Raw genomic sequence first — 21,890 nt, 5'->3', positions numbered from 1 at the left:
ACACCTACAGAGTAATATTTTAAAAATTAAAATCAGTTTCACTAGTTATCTAATTAGTTTTCATTTCTAAGTTCTTTGATAGCATTACTCATTCTGCTTTATTATGCTTTACTGAGGATTTAATTGCCCATCTAGTCTTCCCGAATCAGTTCATCAAACCCCTACAATAAAACTGCATCTTTGCTGCTCCCTATCTGAACTACAGGAAAGCTAGAGCTGGACAGGAAGGATGTTAATTCTCAGTTCTTACAGTAGAAAGAGACTGAAAAGAGCAAAGATAGTAATTCAATTTTGAGAACTAATTCCCATATTTATAACCAACCCCTGTTCTCTCTACAACAAAACCAAAATTTAAGAAAGACAGTGAATAGAAGCAAGAAAATCTTCAAAAGACCCTGAATGTCATTCAGGATATTGCCACTTTCAAACTTGCTTTACATGAGAGTTACAAAATAAAATGACACTTAAAAAACAAAATATAAGCAAACAAAGAGTAAATAAACAATATTTCTAAAATATACATAAGTATAGTTAACTGACTTACCAAATAAGTGACATTTATTTTTTGAATAATAAAACTCTAGAACGTGCAGATAGACCGTGTCTGAGGCAAATGGTACAAAAAGTTCCCTTCTGACAGACAGCAGCCTCACCTGGAAAATAAAAGTAGTAAAAGTTATTTTTATAAAAATATGCAGTTATCACTTCTTTGACACCTGTCTGTGCATTTAACTTTCATGATCTCATTTCTTGAATACTAACAGTTTAACACAATGATTTACCATAGAACGTGCAATGAAAATAAACACACACACTTTTTAGAAGCTCAACAACAAAACAGAATAAGGAAATGTCATCTTCTCTCATTCTCAGTCCTCTGAGAACTAGTCTGAGGGGGACAAAACATCTACTAACTGCCATCAAAAAAAGAGAGAGAGAGAGATAAGAAAATAATACAAATGATCAAACCACAAAAAGATGTTCAACTTCTAGTCATTACTATAGTTCTAACTTTTAGGATGGCACATGGTGGATGTTCAATAAGAATATGCTGAGTGGACGGCTGGACGGATAAATAAAAAAATAAACCTTATCAATTAGCAAAGAAAAAATAAATCACATCAGTTAGCAAAGAAATCCAAAATAAATATATTTTTTTACGCATCAAACTGGCAAAGATGAAAAAAAGAGCAATAAGGTCCTGTTTTGGTAAGTACAGACTGAATAGGACTCCACACTGTTCATGGAGGTACACATTTTATTAATGTAGAAAGCATTTTAACAATATTTCAAAATCTTTTATATATCAAAGGACCTTTGGACCAGGCAATTCTCCTTCAAAGAATTTGTCGTAAGGAAATAACTGGATTTCTACAGGATACTTGTTCCAGAACTATTTATAATAGTGAAAAATTATAAATAACTTTAATGTCCATCTATATGGGCCAGGTTAAATTATGGTACATTTATACTATGGAAAACAATACAGACATTAAAAAGAATAATGTGGGGCTTCCCTGGTGGCACAATGGTTAAGAATCTGCCTGCCAATGCAGGAGACATGGGTTCAAGCCCTGGTCCGGGAAGATCTCACATGCCGCTGAACAACTAAGCCCGTGTGCCACAACTATTGAAACCCAAGCGCCTAGAGCCTGTGCTCCCAACAAGAGAAGCCACCACAGTGAGAAGCCTGCGCACCACAACGAAGAGTAGCCCCCACTCGCCGCAACCAGAGAAAAGCCCGCGTGCAGCAACAAAGACCCGACACAGCCAAAAATAAAATAAGTAAAATAAATTTATTTTTTAAAAAAGAATAATGTAGTTCTACGAATATTGGCATAAAAATCTACAAACCATATTAATAAGTTTTTAAGAAATGGAGAATTTAACAAAAAGTGCTCAAAAACAATATAAAGAAAACTTTAAAACATTCCTGAAAGACAAAAATTAGATCTGAACAAATGGAAAGATATTCCTCATTCTTGGATGGAAAACTCAACATCATAAAGATGTCAGTTCTTCCTAAATTAATTTATAAATTTGATGTAATCCCAATAAAAATCTCAATATGAGCAAGCTTTTTTACAGAGACAGACAGCTGATACTAAAATTCAACAGAAAAATAAACTTGTAAGAAGAGCCAATAAAACATTAAAAAAATTTAAAGCTAGCCCTTGATATACTGTCAAGCCTCTATAATTAAAACAGTGGGATAATGATGCAGGAATAGACAAACTGGTATAAAAGAACAGAAGCCCAGAAATAAACTCAATGGAAACTTAATATAGGATAAAGGTGGCATCTCAAGATATTGGGCAAGATTGTACTTTTTAAAGAAAATATGTTGAAACAACTAATTAGCATCTAGAAAAAGATTAGTAACTCATACATTATGTATTAAAATAATTCCAAATGAATCAGGGATCCAAATGTAACAACTAAAACCATACAAGTACTAGAAGAAACCGTTTGTGAATTCCTCTTTACCCTGGGTAAAGGGAAAGGTTTTCTAATTATAACCCAAAATTCAGATGCAACAAAAGACTGAAAAATTGAACCACATAAAAGCTCAAACACATGCACAGACGCACAGACACACACACACACACACACACAGAGTAAAAGACAACTGACAAACTGGGAGAAAATATGTGCAACATATATCACTATAAACAGCTAATATACCTAATATATACATATATTTATTTATATATATATTTTTAAAGACACCTAAAAATTGAGGGAGAAAAACATCAAAAACCTGATAGAAAAATGAATTTAAAAATACAAGACAATTCACATAAAAAGACATTAAAATAAATGGCCTTTATATATTCTATGAAAAGATCATTAACTACTACTAAGTGAATATTAAAACTATATCGAGGGCTTCTCTGGTGGCACAGTGGTTGAGAGTCCGCCTGCCGATGCAGGGGACATGGGTTCGTGCCCCAGTCTGGGAAGATTCCACATGCCGTGGAGCGGCTGGGCCCGTGAGCCATGGCCGCTGAGCCTGCGCCTCCGGAGCCTGTGCTCCGCAACTGGAGAGGCCACAACAGTGAGAGGCCCGCGTACCGCAAAAAAAAAAAAAAAAAAAAAAAAAAAAATTACAAAGTGTCAATGCACTTAATCCCACTGAACTGTACACTTAAAAATGGTTAAAGTGATAAAATTTTATGTTATGTATATTTTACCACCAAGAAAAATTATAAAAGGAAAAATAGTGGAAAACCTGGCAGATACTACCTTAATGAAGTGATCCAAGATCACATTACTAATATTTCAACATCCTGTGCCTCCTGACATGATGCCCTGAGAAGCATAACATTACTCCTGTGGTACTCCTGCCAGAAATGAATAATCTGAATCCAGTCATGACAAAACAGCAGATATACCCAAATTACAAGCATTTTACAAATTAACTGGCCTGTACTCTTCAAAAATGTCAATCTCATGCAAAAACAAAGACTGAGGAAATGTTCCAGATTAAAGGAAACTAAAGAGACATGACAACTGTATACACTTCATGAGCCAGAATTTCCTTCTGCTATAAAACAGTACATTATTGGGACAATGAGTGAAATGTGAAAAAGTCTGTGGACTACATAATAATATTAAATCAATGTTAATTTCCTGATTTTGACAACTGTACTGTGCATTCATACAAGAATGTCCTTGTTTTTAGAAAATGCACTCTGAAGTATTTAAGTATACAGGGGAATAGGTCTGTACCTTACTCTCAAACAGTTCAAGAAACAAATATTGCAGGTTGGGGGGAAGAGAAATACAGTAAAGTGTCAACATTTGGGGTATCTGGGTAAATTTTTTGTACATTCTTGTAATTTTCTGTAGTATGAAATAATGTCAACATAAATTAAACAGAAAAAAGATGTTAGCACAGTACCTGGCACATAAATCAAATACATAAATCAAAACAAAGAAAGACACGGTATATGGAAAACAGGATATCCAACACAAGAGAGAAGTGAAGGAATATTGGTGAATGGGAATTCCAGGATGCTAACTGTGAACTAGAAGTAGAATGCAACCATTTCAGATTAAAGCTTTGTGACGGAGACAGGCATGTTGAAGGCAGTCATCCCCAGGCTCTCCGCCATAGTACCATCTTTTTAATACAACACAACTACTAGAGGATGTGCTCCACTCAAGCAAGAGGGTAAATGACGAATGAAGAAGATAAGAGTTCCAACAATATTGGGAATCATACCCAAAACAGAGAAAAGTCTAAGGATGACAACAAAGGAAAATCATCCCAGGAAAAGAGCTGTGCAGCAGGCCCAAACAGTAGGCTCAGACAGGAAGACAAAGAAAGTCTCCAGAAGAGAAATTTCCAAGAATTTTTTTTAAAAAGAAAGAAAATTTGAAATGACAGATTACTGTCACTGACCTTGTGGAAAATTGCACTTAGAGGCCACTATTTAAGACACTATAAGCAAATAAAATTTGCACAGACATAATAATGTAAACGCAACATTAACTATTTGATTTAACCAAATATTGTAACAGAAACTGGGAGGCCAGGGGAGGAGTAGCAGTGGTAACTGTGGTTTAAGAACAATAAAACTGGGCTTCCCTGGTGGCACAGTGATTAAGAATCCACCTGCCAAGGTAGGGGACACGGGCTTGAGCCCTGGTCTGGGAAGAACCCACACGTCACGGAGCTACTAAGCCCGTGCGTCACAACTACTGTATCTGCGCTCTAGAGCCTGTGAGCCACAACTACTGAGCCTGCGTGCCACAACTACTGAAGCCCGCGTGCCTAGAGGCCGTGCATGCTCCGCAACAAGAGAAGCCACCGCACTGCAACGAAGAGTAACCCCCGCTCGCTGCAACTAAAGAAAGCCCTCGCGCAGCAATGAAGACCCGATGCAGCCATAAATAAATAAATAAATAAATAAATTTTTAAGAACAATAAAACTTTATCATAACAGAAACACAACATATAATGAATAAACTGGTGAATCAAAAGACAGCATTACACACATATTATTTTAAAATATGGAGATTTGTAAATGCCAGAAGGAACAGCTTAAGGAATTGAAAGTGGTTACCTTTAGGGAGAGGACTAGAGAGAGTGGGCAGGAATGACACAGTAACTATTCACTATATTTTGTTATAAACCCGTTTTAAACTATATCTATTTTAAACTATATGTCTGTTGACAAAATATAAATAGCAAAATATGAACTTATCTTAAATATATTGTTCATCATTCAAAAATATATAAATAAAACATTTTCAATTGAAAGGGACAAAAATCCTAGGGAAAACATAGTCCCCTTTTTGTTAGAAGACCTTCATATTTCCAACACTAAAAGAACATAAACATAAAAAATATGGAAGCTTTAAAAATAAAAAAAAAACCTCTAAAGCAAATAACTACCAATTTAGTGGATAGAGAGAATTCAGTCATGGTAATACTAGGAAGATTGTAGGTCTGACCTTACTTACAAATTCATTAATGATCAGGACAGTGCAAATAACACATTTAATTAAATATGCTCATTTATCTATTTTGGGAAGTATTAACAGCAGTGAGAGAGAGTGGTAATATAAAAGGACAGAGACAGATTAAAAACAGTGGCCCAAAACAACCAAATTGGAGAGTGGATAGAAGGTTAGGTAAAATTAGAAGCTGAAAACAACTAAAGAAAGATATCAGAGGCTTAATCATCATCAATTTTACTGCATGTTGTTGCCATATGAAGAAATCCTGGCAAACACTAATGGTAAGTGAGAAGATATATATATTATATATATAAAATATATGTATATGTCACACGTGCATACATATATATACATATCCATAATCTTTTTCATTATAAGAGACTGATAATCCTAATTAAGTAGGGATTCATGAAGGGATTACGCCCTAAAAACAAAGTACTGTTGATGCAGTTTGATAAGAGTAGTTTCATACAGTTTCGCCAAGTACTGAAACTCTTATCAAGGATTACCAATAATGAATTAAACTATCCTAAAGACAATTAACTCTGTTATCTACCCAATAGTCCTCATCTAGCTACCCTTGGATTATCCTTATTGTTCCTGTTTTTTCTTCCCAGGCACTGACCATTCAAAATAGTTTACATTTCCCAACCTCTCCTGCAGGAAGATGCGGCTATGTGACCAATGGAATATGAGCAAAAGTGGTACATATAACTTTTAGGAAGTATCCTTAAAGGGAGGGAGATATGTTCTTCTCTTCTTCCTTTCTGCTGGTTCGAACGTAGATGAAAAGGCTGGAACTCCAATAGCCATCTTAGACCATCAAGTGAATCCATGCACAGTGGAGCAACAACATGACACCATGATAAACCACAACAGTCCTAGACTACTTCTGGAATTCGTGACATCGAGAGAAATGAAATCTATCATGCTTAAGTCTCTGTTATTTGGTTGCAAACAAATTTAATCCTAATTAATATAACCTCTATACTAATGTACACTCCTTGTTTTCTTTCGTTCACTAAACAATCTTCCACTGCCCTTCTGCAGGCTCATTTTCTGCCTCCCACTCCCTTACTGTGAATATTCCCCAATATTCCATCCTTGGTCTTTTCTGCTCTTCTTCCACTAAGTTCTAAGTCAAACATTCTAAAAATCCTCATCACTATATGTCTGATCATTTATTTGAGCTCTACTTTTATCTCCAGCTGTCTATCATTCCATTTGTACAAGACATAATTAAACAGGAACACAAGTGGTTTTTAAAACAAAAAAGATAAATAGCCAAAGTGGTGGTGGTAGCAGTAGTGGTAGTTGTTGTGATGGTAATAAACAGCTAATATTTAGTGAGCTTTTAATATTTGCCAGGCATTGTTCTAAGAGCTAACCCTCACAATAATCCTATGAAGTAGGGCATATTACCACCATCCTCATTTTAAAAATGAGGAAACTTGAGACCCAGACAAGTTAAGTAACTTACTCAATACACAGAACTAATGTACTAAAGAGATGATTCAAATCCAGGCTTCCAGAACCCACCCTCTTAACCAGCGTGCACTAGCACCTTTTCTAAGGATGCTATCACAGCTTTTTAAGGTTGTCCTCAGCAACGGTGATAGTTATTTAAATATCCACCATGATAATAAATTTCATGCCTCTGCAGATTAACTTTTAGGAACTGTCAAATATCACTTAGAAATAAAAATGGTAAATAAGATGAGTGATCAAGCAAGATAATACTCTTGAGCACAAAAGATATGACCATAAAGTAATGAGACTGGTTTTCTTACGTGGTTCTATTGGTTCTGAAAGCAGTTCCAAAAGACAAATTCCAAAGAATATTTATTTGCTAGAATAAATGCACGGTCTTAAAAATGGATTACTTTCAAAGGGACAGCATTCATTTATATTATTAAGTTCTTTATTTTTAAAGCATCAGATTTTTTTCAACTACCACTCAAATTATCCAATACCTAAAACTTGTATTAGCAGTTGAATTCATTATCTTTCTCCCTAGACCTATCTGAGATCCTTTCTCAGATAATGTCATTATCAAGACACCACAATAGGGACTTCCCCGGTGGTCCAGTGGTTGGGACTTCGCCTTCCAGTGCAGGGGGTGCATGTTCAATCCCTGGTCAGGGAGCTAGGATCCCTCATGCCTCGAGGCCAAAAAACCAAACATTAAAAAACAGAAGCAGTACTGTAACGAATTCAATAAAGACTTTAAAAATGGTCCACATCAAAAAAGATCTTAAAAAAAAGACAACACAATACACTTGATTTGTCAGGCTCAAAACTTTGAGGTATTCCGACTCTTTCAGCTTTTCTAACCCCATTCTTATTGCTCTTCCTTCACAAGAGCTATCATGTTTTCTATTTCCATATTATTCCATGATTGTCCTATTGAGATACCCTAGAGCCACGCCCTGCTTGAGGTTATCCCACAAAGCTACCAGGACAACCTTTCTCAAATACTGTTTTCATCATATGACTTTCAACAAAAATACCATCATCTACAGGATCAAATCTAAGTTCTTCAGCCTAGCCTTCAAAGCTTCCCATTAATTCTTCATTACCCCACAGACATGTAAACCTGACAAATCACATCTCTTTACTAATCATCAGTAAAATCAAACCTTCTATTTGTGCAATATTGTTAAAATACACTTTTTGTCTCATTCAGTTCACATATATTGTACTTTTTTGCTTCTAATGTCTCATCACCCTATGTGGAATTTTATTCTGTCCTCTCAAGTCAATTTGTCATTCTATCACTTCCTTCAAGATCCTCCTCTTCCATGAAGCCCTAATAACCTCAAATAGATACTGCTATATTTTGCAGTCCTCAACATATAGTTCATCTAGTAGAATGGGAAGAATTGCAAAGATTGACCGGACTATGTAACAAAATAGAGAGCCCAGAAATAAACCCACACTTATATGGTCAATTAGTCTATGACAATGGAGGCAAGAATACACAATGGGGAAAATATAGCCTCTTTAATAAATGATGTTGGGAAAACTGGACACCCACATGCAAAAGAATATAACTTGACCTCTTTCTTACACCAAATACAAAAATAAACTCAAAATGGATTAAAGTCTTAAATGTAAGACCTGAAACCATAAAACTGCTAGAAGAAAACACAGGCAGCATGCTCTCTGACATCAGTCTTAGCAATATTTTTTTGGATCTGTTTCCTTGGGCAAGGGCAACAAAACCAAAAATAAACAAATGGGACTACATCAAACTCAAAAGCTTTTGCAAAGCATCAGCAAAATGAAAAGGCAACCTACTGAATAGGAGAAGATATTTGCAAATGATATGTTCGATAAGGAGTTAATATCTAAAATATATGAAGAACTCATACAACTCAATGTCAAAAATTTAAAAATGGGCAGAGGACCTAAACTGACATTCTTCCAAAGACATACAGTTGGCCAACAGGCACATGAAAAGATGTTCAACACCACTAATCATTAGGGAAATGCAAATCAAAACCACAATGAGATATTACCTCACACCTGTCAGAAAAGCCATAATCAAAAAGACAAGAAATAACAAGTGTTGCGAGGATGTAGAAAAAAGGGAAACCTCGTGCACTGTTGGTGGGAATATAAATTGGTACAACCACTATGGAGGTTCCTCAAAAAATTAAAAATAGAACTACCATATGATACAGTAATTCCACTTCTGGGTATTTATCCAAGGAAAACAAAAATTCAAATTCAAAAAGGTGTATGTACTACGATGTTCACTGAAACCTTATTTACAATAGCCAAGACATGGAAACAACCTAAATGTCCATCAACAGATGAGTGGATAAAGAACTTGTGGCATTTTTACAGTTAAGTATTATTCAGCCATTAAAAAAAAGAATGAAATCTTGCCATTTGTGACAACATGGATGGACATAAAGGGTATTATGCTAAGTGAAATAAGTCAGACTGAGAAAGACAAATACTGTATGATTTCACTTATATGTGGAATCTAAAAAACAAAACAAATGAACAAACACAACAAAACAGAAACAGGCTCAAAAATATAGAGAACGAACTGGTGGTTGCCAAAAGGGAGAGGGGTGGGGAGTGACGGGTGAAATAGGTGAAGGGGATTAAGATACAAAATTCTAATTATAAAATAAATGTCACGTGGATGTAATATACAGCATAGGGAATACAGTCAATAATAATGTAATAACTTTGTATGGTGACAGATAGTAGCTAGACTTATTGTCATGATCATTTTGTAATGTATAAAACTGTCAAGTCACTATGTTGTACACCCGAAACTAACATAATATTGTTAGTCAATTATACTGCAATTAAAAAAAATCTGACCAAAGACTTCTTTTATATGAGTGATTTTCCAAGGAGTGGGTTAACTTTCATCAGATTGTTGCGTCAAATACCTTGAAAAGTTCATTTGACGGCTGACACGATGGAAGTCCAGAGATAACCTATAACTTGCCCCAGTTTTCAGTGTGGCAGTGGCAATGCCAGAATCTGAACCTGTCGCCTAAGTTCCCACACAAAATGAATACAAATTTTAAGGTCATTGTCCAGTAATATAATTCATGCTCACTCCAGAAACAGACCTAGACACTATTAATAAACATGTTATGTTTTTTAAAAAGCAGAATACAAAATTTATGTACAATAGCAAGAAATTCCAATGTTAAGTGTGTGTGTGTGTGTGTGTGTGTGTGTTGCATTAATATACATACACAGAAAATAGAGTGCAAGGAAATAAACCTCAGTGTTAACAGTTACTTCCAAGTGGTGAAAATATGGCTGTATTTTCCAAATCCTTGATAATGAGCACATACTGAACTTGTGATAATAGTAATAAGAAAATACTTTAAAAATTAAAACTATCTGACATTATGGAGTTAAAGATAAATTCCTCAACCTTGAACTCAAGTGTCAGAGGCAAAGAAAATTTTCAGACTACTCAAGGAAACAAACAAGAAGCACAGTACCAAAAAAAACCCACTATGGCAAAAAAGGAAAGAATAGTAATGTCACATTAACAATACTGGTGGCAAAAACCAAGAGCAACATGGCTCCCTGGGCTCATCAAACTCCAGTACTTACTACCTCACTGGCCCTTACACCAGAAGAGTCAAGAGGCCTGGAAATTCTGAATGTATTGAAAGATGGTCACACTGATGCAGAGAACTACCGATCATATAAACAAATCAAGACTATTTCTTTTCCTTCTGGGTCTTCTCCTAAAATAAAAATGTGAAATGAAAACAGAAAAGTTCTGGGAAGATTCATATGATAAAAGAGTTTAGAACCACTAAAGGAGATTAATAAATTTATCTTTTCCTAGCACTAGGTTTTAAATTCCAGTCCAAAAACCCCCTATCCAAAACTCCTGGGGGTCAGACAGGCTTCAGAATTCAGAAAAATTTTTCAGGTTTTTAGAAAGGTTGATATGGTACATATTCTATGTGTTACAAAATATTCTAACCAGCATCTGGGGCAATACTCTGTAATTAAACAAGTTGAAACTTTTGTGGAAAAAAGTGTAAATCACTATACTACATATGATAAATAAAGACTACAAATAGCCTTATATCAGTGCAGACTGGCTTTTGCTGCCAACTGAGTTTGCTACAAACTTCTTAAAAACTTTCCATCTTCACAACAGTTTCAATTTAGGAACCATGGATAATAAATTATGGACTTCTAACTGATTACATCTGAAAGGTGAGATTATAGGTTTATTTTGTTTCTTTCCTGATTTTCCAAATTTTCTACAGTATATTATTTACATGTAACTGATTATTTACAAAATAAGACTCCATTGAATTTTAAAAGGGGATGGAACGAAGTATAGAAACTCACCAACTTGCAAGCTGGGTTAAAAAAAGAAATAAGATTTTGTTCAGGGTCTAAAAGTCAAGGAAGTAACTTGAAATAGCTTTGAGTTTAAAAGCCTTTAAAAGTTTAGTATAAGTTTTTAAACTAAACACAATTAACATTACTAATATGCAATAGGATACTTACTAACATTCAGAAAGTGATGTTTTATTAACTCATTTTTTAACTTACTATTTCCCAGTCCAGTAACTGCTTGTGACCAAACCGTCTTTCCCAAAGATGACACCTATCCCCCACTTCCATTACCTCCAACGTTTTTCTTACAAGGTTGACTCTGACACTCCTCCTGTGAGAATTGGGTTCAGCGTAACCACTGCTCTCTCCTTGAACATGGCAAGCTTGTGTCACTATGTGACTTCCAACTCCAGGTAACAAAAGGCAACACAGCTTCCACTTGGTTCTCTTGGGATGCTTACTCTTAGAAAACAGCAACCACCATGCTGTGAAGAAGCCCAATTAGTCTATGTGGAGAGACCATATGTAGGTGTTCCAGGGGACAGTCAACTTCAATCATGAGGCACATGAGTGGAGATGGCTCCAGATTCTAGTTTCCAGCCACAAAATTACCACCAGCTTTCAAGCCTTTCTAGCTAAGGTTCAAGCCATCTCCACACTGCCCTGTCTGAATTCTGGCAGAATCCATAGCATAATAAAATGCTGTTTTATTGATACATCACTAAATTTCAGAGTGGCTTGCTACATGACGAAAGCTAACCGGAAAATGCACCCCTTTCCTAGTTCAGTAACTTCATATTAAACACACACACACACACACACACACACAACCTAAAATCAAGCTTCTCTCAACATTAAGGAAGATCCAGTCTGCCGATGAGAAACTGGACAGAACTATTTAAATAAGAAAGTTTCTAATTAGAGAACTTAACAAATCATCTCAAATATATTCTGAGTACTTACTATATGTAAGACACTTGGTTAGTCTAAAACACAAATATGAATAACAGATAGCCTAGTTATTAATCTAACCTAGGGAGGTAGGAAATAAAAATAGGTATACAAATACTATAGTTTATGGAAGTACCTAAGTGCCAAAATAGGAATATAAAGTTAACTCCACCACAAATAGTTAATTTAAAAATGATTTGGGGGACTTCCCTGGTGGCACAGTGGTTAAGAATCCACCTGCCAATGCAGGGAACACGGGTTCAAGCCCTGGTCCGGGAAGATCCCACATGCCACGGAGCAACTAAGCCTGTGTGCCACAACTACTGAGCCCGCGTGCCACAACTACTGAAGCCCGTGCGCCTAGAGCCCTAGAGTGCGCCTATAGTGCAATGAGAAGCCACCACAATGAGAAGCCCTAAACAAAGAGTAGCCCCTGTTCGCCACAACTAGAGAAAGCCCACATGCAGCAATGAAGATCCAACGAAGCCAAAAATTAATTAATTCATTAATTTTTAAAAAATGATTTTGGACTTATAAACAGCTTTTTGGTTCTGTTAGGAAAGAAGAAGAGCTTTAATAAATACCTAAAAAAAAAGACTGTAAGAAAACATGAAAAATGCAGGCCTCATTATGTGTTGCTTAGATTGCGAGATTATGAGTTTTGTTGTTCTTTAAATTTTTCTGTAACTCCCACGTTTTCTACAGTAAGCATATATTAGATATTTTTAAGAAAAAATATTTCTAAAAAAGAAAATAATCGGGCTTCCCTGGTGGCGCAGTGGTTGAGAGTCCGCCTGCCGATGCAGGGGACGTGGGTTTGTGCCCCGGTCCGGGAGGATCCCACATGCCGCGGAGCGGCTGGGCGCATGAGCCATGGCGGCTGGGCCTGTGCGTCCGGAGCCTGTGCTCCACTACAGGAGAGGCCGCGACAGTGAGAGGCCCACGGTACTTTTAAAAATGTGTTTAAACTATACTATGAAGGGGTCAAGTAAGTAGTCAACAAGCCTGTTAACAAAAGTTGGCTTGGTGTTTATATGTTTAATATGCAAAATAAAGCTGGTGTTTAAGGAAAAATTTTAGTGTAATAAAAACTGCATAAACATGTTACTTGATTTACTATTAATATCTGCATTTCTTCCCTTTCCTGGCTAATTACAAATGTCTACAAGATCTCCCCAAATAACACACAAAAACTAACTCAATAAGCTCCCATCTCTTGGTCATGCCCTCCTGGTTGTTCCCCCTCACAGTCTCTCTTTCTCCAGCTCCCTCCCTGCATCCACCTGTCATTTCTAAGTCAGCCCTTCTCTCTACATCTGTGATTACCCTTCTTTCTAACTCTAAATGCCTCGGTCTGACTGTCCCTCTGTGTTTCTGATGTCCCCTCTCTATCTCTGACTGACCCTCACTCTCTGCCTTTGGTGTGTGTGTTTTCCTCTATCTCTCCCTAAGTGACCCACTCCAGTGTGTGTGTTTTCCCTTCTCAGACTCTGCCTTTCTATAAGTCTCTCCCCTACAGTTACCCCATTTCCAAGAAATTCTTGTTAACTTTTCCCTCTAATCTTTACAAATAAGCAGGCTTGATATTATTAACTCTATTTTACAGATGATAAGGAAAAACAAACAAGATTATTGGTATAAATTTGAGAGGTGAAGATTTAAATCCAAGTGCTTCCCTTCTTTCTTTAATGCTCTTCTGGTATTCCATGGCAAAGAACTTGAAACAGCCCAGAAGCAAGCCAGTATTAACATGACACATATTTTTTCCTAAAAGGCAAACCTGATATTAAGGAGCACCACACACCATTTGCCCATATTTTTGCCTCTGCACCAGGTTAAACAGTCATGAACTGTCAGCCACTTGCCCATTCCAGAAATCCATTATCATCATATGCACAGGTTAACCCATGTTATTTGGGAACCTCAGAATACTAGACACCAGAACCTGCTGTTTCCAACAGTGTTTCTCTGCTTGTCTGTTTTTATCCCTAGTCCAAAACCAGCCATGTTTGACATTAAAAAAAAAAAAATAAGATACAAGAGGGACAATAGATAGTAATGAAACTGAAGAGCAAATTCGAAGAATGAAAAACTAGACAGAAGGCTAGCATGAGATGGTGAAAAATACACACCACAAACTGGGAGCAACTGGTCCATATTTTACTGAGAGGAGAAAATCCTCTTCAAATGCAGGCTTACAGCTGCAAAGCAATACCCTATAACTTCTCTCCTATCTAAACCTCTGACAACTGGAATTTCTCTGTAATTCAATAAGCTCTTAGGAGTTACCCAGGCTTCATCCATCCTACTGGGCTCATTAACAGAAAACTCTAAATGTTTTTCCCCACTAGGTAAGAGCACATTTTCGGTGGGTGGCATAGTAGAAGTATGGTTCTTTTTCAAGACATGAACAGCCTAGTTCCATTTCTTCTCACTTCTCCTGTGGGTGGGAAGCCTGCAACCAATACAATTCAACAACTAAAAGAAACGTCTAAATTATAGTTCAGGTTACTGGTTGTCAAAGATCATCCTACAGGTCACCAGTTTTATACATAGTGTGACGGCTAGTCTTGTATTATAGGTTTATAATTAAAAATCTATACTTTTACTTCTGGCACTAGTTAATTTACTTCTATTATGTCTAATGAGTGCACAAGTGCCAAATCAACAATATACCAGTCTTATCATTCATTCTGGTGAGATATTTTGTGAACACTGAGCTTATGGAGCTAATGAGGATAGGGTCACAGATTCAAAAATAGTAGCCAATTAATTTTGCTGTTTTTCAGGGTTCAATGGTCACAGTCAACAAACTTAACCTTGACTAACAAAAAAATACAGTGATCATGTGAAGCATTTTGGGAATGTATCACCAAAATTCATGACTATATGAAAAAATATAATAATAAAATTAAATATAGTAATAATAATAATACCATCTTTCACTAAGCCTGAAAATGGGTCTACCTTCCAAAAACTCAAGTAAAAACCAGTCAAGAACAAAAATGTTTAAAACATAAAGGAAAAAATAACACATTATAGCACACAAAGTAGATTTTAATGGAAATGACTCTCTACTGTCAGTTTATACACAAGTCTGTAGTAAAAAAAATAGCTATCTTGCTGATTCTTAACTATATAAGTCAGCATGAAACTGGCAAAGCGGAGCCAGGGAAAACCACATCAAAAAAGACAGTAAAGGAAACATTTGCATCTGCAGACATCTTGTAGTCAACACAGCATCTGAAGGAATGAAAAGTAAACATTTCAATTCTTAACTCTTAAGACTCTGCTTTGACCAACACATCAGTTTTCTCTATTAGGCATTCCTCCTTGGTTTCTCTGAACTCTCACTCCTTGCAGATGCACACACACCAGTGCCACCATCAGCACCTGTCACTAAGTGTTTCCACTTTCATAAATGAGGGTCACCAAATCTTTTGGACACTACCCACTAGACTGAACTTTTACAGTCAAATACTCTGGCTTTAAAAAAAGAAAGGTGGGGAGGATGGGGAACCAACAAAAAATGCGCTATAAAACTCTGTCCTACATAAATCACAGAAAGAGCTTTTTTGATCCACCTCCTAGAGTAATGGAAATAAAAACAAAAATAAACAAATGGGATCTAATGAAACTTTTGCACAGCAAGGGAAACCATAAACAAGACAAAGACAACCCTCAAAATGGGAGAAGATATTTGCAAATGAAGCAACTGATAAAGGATTAATCTCCAAAATATACAAGTAGCTCATGCAGCGCAATATCAAAAATACAAACAACCCAATCCAAAAATGGGCGGAAGACCTAAATAGACATTTCTCCAAAGACACACAGGTTGCCAACAAACACATGAAAAGATGCTCAACATCACTAATCATTAGAGAAATGCAAATCAAAACTACAATGAGGTATCACCTCACACCAGTGAGAATGGCCAGCGTCAAAAAATCTACAAACAATAAATGCTGGAGAGGGTGTGGAGAAAAGGGAACCCTCCTGCACTGTTGGTGGGAATGTAAATTGATACAGCCACTATGGAGAACAGTATGGAGGTTCCTTAAAAAACTAAAAATAGAACTACCATATGACCCAGCAATCCCACTACTGGGCCTATACCCTGAGAAAACCATAATTCAAAAAGAGTCATGTACCAAAATGTTCATTGCAGCTCTGTTTACAATAGCCAGGACATGGAAGCAACCAAAGTGTCCATCGACAGATGAATGGATAAAGAAGATGTGGCACATATATACAATGGAATATTAATCAGCCATAAAATGAAACAAAACTCAGTTATTTGTAGTGAGGTGGATGGACCTAGAGTCGTCATACAAAGTGAATAGGTCAGAAAGAAAAAGAATTACTGTATGCTAACCCATATATATGGAATCTAAAAAGACGGTACTGATGAACCTAGGGACAGGGCAGGAATAAAGACGCAGATGTAGAGAACGGACTTGAGGACAAGATGGGGGTGGGAGCTAGGACGAAGTGAGAGAGTGGCATGGACATACATACACCACGAAATGTAAAACAGATAGCTAGTGGGAAGCAGCCACATAGCACAGGGAGATCAGCTAGATGCTTTGTGACCACCTAGAGGGGTGGGAGGGAGGTTCAAGAGGGAGGGGATATGGGGGTATATGTATATGTACAGCTGATTCACTTTGTTGTACAGCAGAAACACAACACTGTAAAGCAATTATACTCCAATAAAGATGTTAAAAAAACCCAAAAAACTCTGTCCTAGTAAATAGTCAATATCTAACTCATAAACACAGATAATTGTTCTGCTACAAGCTCCAATGTGCAGACAGAAAACTGCATTCTTACTATGGTTTATAAATGAAGCACCAGTCCAACAGCACACCCCAACAACAAGAGCATTTTGGAAGCCTCTAAAAGTAAAAAATAGCCTAATATAATCTTTAGATAAAATGCAATTGCTTAAAAAAAATTTTTTTAAACCCTGCAATCTGAGCACTTCTATTTACAACTTTTTTTTAAGTTTATGAGTTAATGAAAACTATCCTCATTTTACAAACAACAACAAAAAAGAAATGGAATCTCAAGAAAATACTTTACCTAAAATTATCACTGTCATTTTTTACCATCATCATAGTCATCAATTACAACAGCAACAAAATAATGAGCACGTACTCACTCCAGCACTACTTTATATTCACATCTCATTTAATCTTTATAGACAGACACCTTGTGAGGTAAATGCTATCATCTCCATTTTAGAAATTAGTAGACAGGCTTAGAGAGGAGAAATAATTTGCCAAAAGTCATAAACTAGAAGTCACAGCACCGGGATTTGAACTCAAATTTGTTCAACTTTGTACATTCAACTAAGTCACTGTACTGCCATCCTCTTTGTCTTTAGAACCACATTCAGGTATTCTTCAACCAATGATTGCAGACTAAATACAAGATTACCTCATTACTATACCTCCAAACCCACAAAAAGTTGTTTGTAAAATCCTGTCTCTCTACAAGGGAAAAATAACACAAAAAGCCACCTGCTTGGAGTCTCAGAGCTGAACTGCCAGAATAAAAACTAGACTGGAATATTGGCTGTTTATATTCTGAATTCTAACTATAAGGTAACACAGACTCCTAACACATATACCTAGGGTAGGTGAAAATAACCCCAATATTTCTTGTTTCAGCTAGTATACACAGGATAGTGGTACCGTATTAGAATCAGAGCTAGGTTTAGCACAAGCGGTATCTGAAAACGGGGAAGAGAGCAGACCAGCTGGAGACAGGCATCAGCTTAGCACATGTGAGGAACATTAAGCGCTTTGTGGGATACTCGCACCTGTGTAGCACTGAGGCAAGGACGGCAAGAAGGGGGGGGGGGAGAGAGGGAGGGAGAGAGGGAGGGGGGGAGAGAGAGAGAGAGAGAGAGAGAGAGAGAGAGAGAGAGAGAGAGAGAGAACGAACAGAAAGATAGTGAGGTGGCTCCAAGTTGACAGATAAAATTACAATTAACCATTATATATATATATATATATATATATATATATATAGAGAGAGAGAGAGAGAGAGAGAGAGAGAGAGAGAGAGAGAGAACGAACAGAAAGATAGTGAGCTTGCTGTATTTGAAATGTGCTTTCTCGCACATGTCACTTCTGCTGAACCCCATAACACCGGAAGGCAGGCAGGCCAAAGACGATTATCCCCATTTTTCGGACTGGGAAAACGAGGCTGCGGTAAATGTGCTACAAAAGATCACAGGTCTAGCAAGTGGCATACCCGAAACTCCTCCCAGGACATCAGATTCCAAACCTCGTGCTTCTTCCCTACTCAACCCTGAGAGGAGGCTTTATTGATAAAGAAAACTTTAAAAATCGGACCTGGAGTTTTCCGAGGGCGGCCCAAGAAAACCAGGAAGTACACCCTCTCTACTAGACTGCTCACTCCCAGCCGACAGCCCGGGGCTCCCTGGCAGCGCAGCAGACTCGCTCCAGAGAAATCGCCCGCAGCCCCGGGGTCGTCTCGGGCGGCCCCGGCCGTCCACAGCCCCGTACCCCAGGGGAGAGAAAGGGGTCGCCACGTCCCCGCTCAGTACCTGTTGAAACCAGAAAAGGAAAGGCCCCTCCGCAGACAGTAACTGGGGAGAGGGCCCCAAGCGAGCACGCAGCCCTGGGAAGTAAAAAGGGCCTTGAGAGGGTCCCCAGCAACCCAGGGCCCGCAGGGGTCGAAAGGCGGGAGCTTCCCAGTAACCTCCGCCCCAGGAGGGGGTCGGCCCCACGCCTCACGTGAGGAGAAAAACACCGGTAACAAACAAAGGGGAAAGAAAGCTTGTGGCAAGTGTGGAGAGAGAAGTGGAAGCGACGACCCCCAGCCTGGGGTGCGGAGAGAGGGAGGGACAAGGACGCGGAGCGGATCGTTACCGGCGGTACAGCAGCTCCCCACAACCGCCGCCTCCTCAAACTTCCAGCTCTTCCGCTCGCGCCGTCGGGGCGCGCGCCAGGCCTCGGCTCCGCCCCCTACCCCGAGCCGCGGGGCCTTCTGGGGGCTGTAGTTTCCGCTAGGCCGGCCTCCGCGGGCCGCCTCCCGATCACGTGGGAGGAGAAGGCAGTCAAAATGGCGCGAGAGGGCAGATGTTTCCGCACCTGTTTGCTCAACCCTTCCCCTGCCTCTTAGCTGTAAACGGGCTCAAATCTCCTCACATACAGCTCAATCATTACCATCCCTCCTCTTGTTTTCATAGACAAGTTTCTTGAAAAAATTAGTCTAAACTCACTGTCTCCGCTTCCTTCGTCCTCTACCCGGCAGCTTCTGCCCCCACAGAAAGTGGTCTTGTTGCCATCACTCATGTCATCTAACTTAAGTTTTAGGCGCCATTTGACGCTGTTGAACATTATCATTTATTTTCTGACACTATTCAGGTTTTCCTTCTTCCTCTCCGGTCATTCTTCTCAGTCTCCTTCAACAATTCTTTTTCTAACCTGCTTCTTAAATATTAGTGTTCACCAGAATTCTTGGAGAACACTAATATTTAAGTGTCCCTTCATGTCCCACAGGCATCTCAAATGTAGCAATTTCAAAGTGACCCTTCCCTTCTCCCTATTCACTAATATTCACTCCAACCTTCAACCTAGATTCCTCCATCTGTCTCACTCCTTCATCCACTTATGTCCAAATGGGCACCAAATTGTGTAGATTCTATGTCCTGAGTATCTCCTGAATCTTCTCCCTCTTCACACCACTGCCAGAGATTTAAATCAGACCTGTCTCATTTCTTACCTGGTCACAGCGTGGGCTTCCTTACTGGTCCCAGCACTTCAGCACCTCTGAAGTGGGCTTCCTTACTGGTCCCAGCACTTCAGCACCCTACTGCCATCAGGCCTATTTATGCAGTCAGCAAAATTTAATCATATCACATTTTTGGTTAAAGCATTTATCCACTTGATTGGCTTTGGGAAGAGAAATGGAAGTGAATCTCCTAAGTGGTTTTTACAAAATATGGACACCAGCCCCACTACTTACTCTCCACCCTTACACATATTGTGGTTTGGAGGTTCAGAGAAGAGAGATTTATAGCAGATCTTATTTCAGGGTAGGTGGACATGGGCATGTTTTAAACATTCCCCAGATGATTCATTCAACAAGATGTATTTGGTTGATGCTATATACCAGGCTTTGTGCTGAGTACTGAGAAAATAATAGTGAACAAGACAGTCCCTGCCCTTGTGGAGTTGATGGTCTCCTGGAAGAGATAGATATTAATCAAATGATTCCATACCAAAAAAAATGAAACCAACAAAAACAAAACCCCACAATTACCAGCTGTGAATTATGCAGGAATTATTATGCAGGAAAAGTAATCAATTCCTTTCCCTTTCTCTGCCACCCACCCTATGGTGTGAATCAGCATATCAAACAAAGACTGTCAGGAGCTAATCTCCTCCCACTGCCTCCTATATACTTCTAGATTTACCGAAATGCTGAACTGCATAAATTGTTCCTCTGTTTGGAAAACCCTTCCCTTTCTCCCTTGACTAATTTCTGTCTTACTCTGCTGCATTCGAAGCAAACCAGTAGAATACCAGGCACATGGAAGGATTTTCTGAGGATTGGACTACATCAGGTGATAACTCCCAGGCAAGCAGAGATGAGCTAGCTGAGTAGAGGAGCCAGGCACAGTTGAACATGGGCTACTGGCAGCAGGGCTGTGTTAGCCGCTTTGGAGGCAAAGGGCCTGAGCCAACATACCCAACCTTCAAAACACAAATCAAGTGTCACCTCCTCCAGGAAGCCTTTGCTGAGCTCCCCCAGGATGAACTAATTGTTCTTTCCTGGGTTCTCATTGCACCCATGCTGACCTCTCTTTCAGTGATAGGCTAGAGCCAGCTCATTCCAGCCTTGAAAAGCTAACTGTTTAATATTCAGGAATATTACAAGTCTGTTTTTAAACCATTGGTAACTTGAAATCAGCTGTGATGGGAGTATTTACACCACCATGGAAATCAGCAAATGACAAATCAGGGGGGTTTTGTTTGTTTGTTTTTGAGCATCAGTTTAGCAGCATATCACTGCCTGTGTCTCAAAATGCACATCTCTACACTGTATTGTAGTGATTACTCCCATATGAGAGACAAATTCTTTGTAAGGACTTCATTTAGCAAATATTTATTGATATTTATCACTGTGCACCTGAGACTAGCAAAATGCTGAAGGGATTTACAGTGAAGAACAAACAAACATGGTCCCTACTGTTATGGAGCTTACAATCTAGCAGATATGACAGAATGTAAACAAAGAACTGTGTGCTTACAAATTGAGCTGGGCTGCTTTGTTGTAGAACATGCTGGCAATGAGTGGCGGTGGGCTACTTTAACCAGGTGGTCCAGGAAGGTTTCTCTGAGGAGGTGACATTTCCAGTGAGCACTGAAGAATGAGAAAGAGATGATCAAGGGGAGAACCAGGGAATCAGTGTTCCAGCCAAAGGGATGAGACCACACAAAGAATGAGCTAGGCTGTTTGAAGGACAGTATGGTATGAAAGGTAATTTTATGTGGCAACTTGACTGGGCCACTGAGTTACCAGATCAAACATTATTTCTGGGTGTGTCTATGAGGATGTTTCCAGATGAGATTAGC

The 21,890-nt window shown here is 38.4% G+C and overlaps 1 protein-coding gene across 3 annotated transcripts in view; it reads right to left on the bottom strand.

The window, feature by feature from the left end:
- The window catches only part of R3HCC1L (R3H domain and coiled-coil containing 1 like), an 80,701-nt gene extending 61,447 nt beyond the window's left edge, over positions 1–19,254 (bottom strand). For all 3 annotated transcript variants that reach the window (XM_028481637.2, XM_028481636.2, XM_028481638.2), the window contains exons 1-2: positions 19,179–19,254; positions 545–653 (exon numbers count right to left, since the gene is read on the bottom strand). The gene's annotated coding sequence lies outside the window, so the exon portion shown is untranslated. The remainder of the gene's footprint in view (positions 1–544; positions 654–19,178) is intronic.
- Positions 19,255–21,890: the final 2,636 nt, after the last annotated feature.

This window comes from Physeter macrocephalus, chromosome 20 (assembly GCF_002837175.3).
Source record: "Physeter macrocephalus isolate SW-GA chromosome 20, ASM283717v5, whole genome shotgun sequence".
Taxonomy (NCBI): domain Eukaryota; kingdom Metazoa; phylum Chordata; class Mammalia; order Artiodactyla; family Physeteridae; genus Physeter; species Physeter macrocephalus.
The sequence above is the reverse complement of the archived record's forward strand: the minus strand, read 5'-3'. Positions and strand labels throughout refer to the sequence as shown.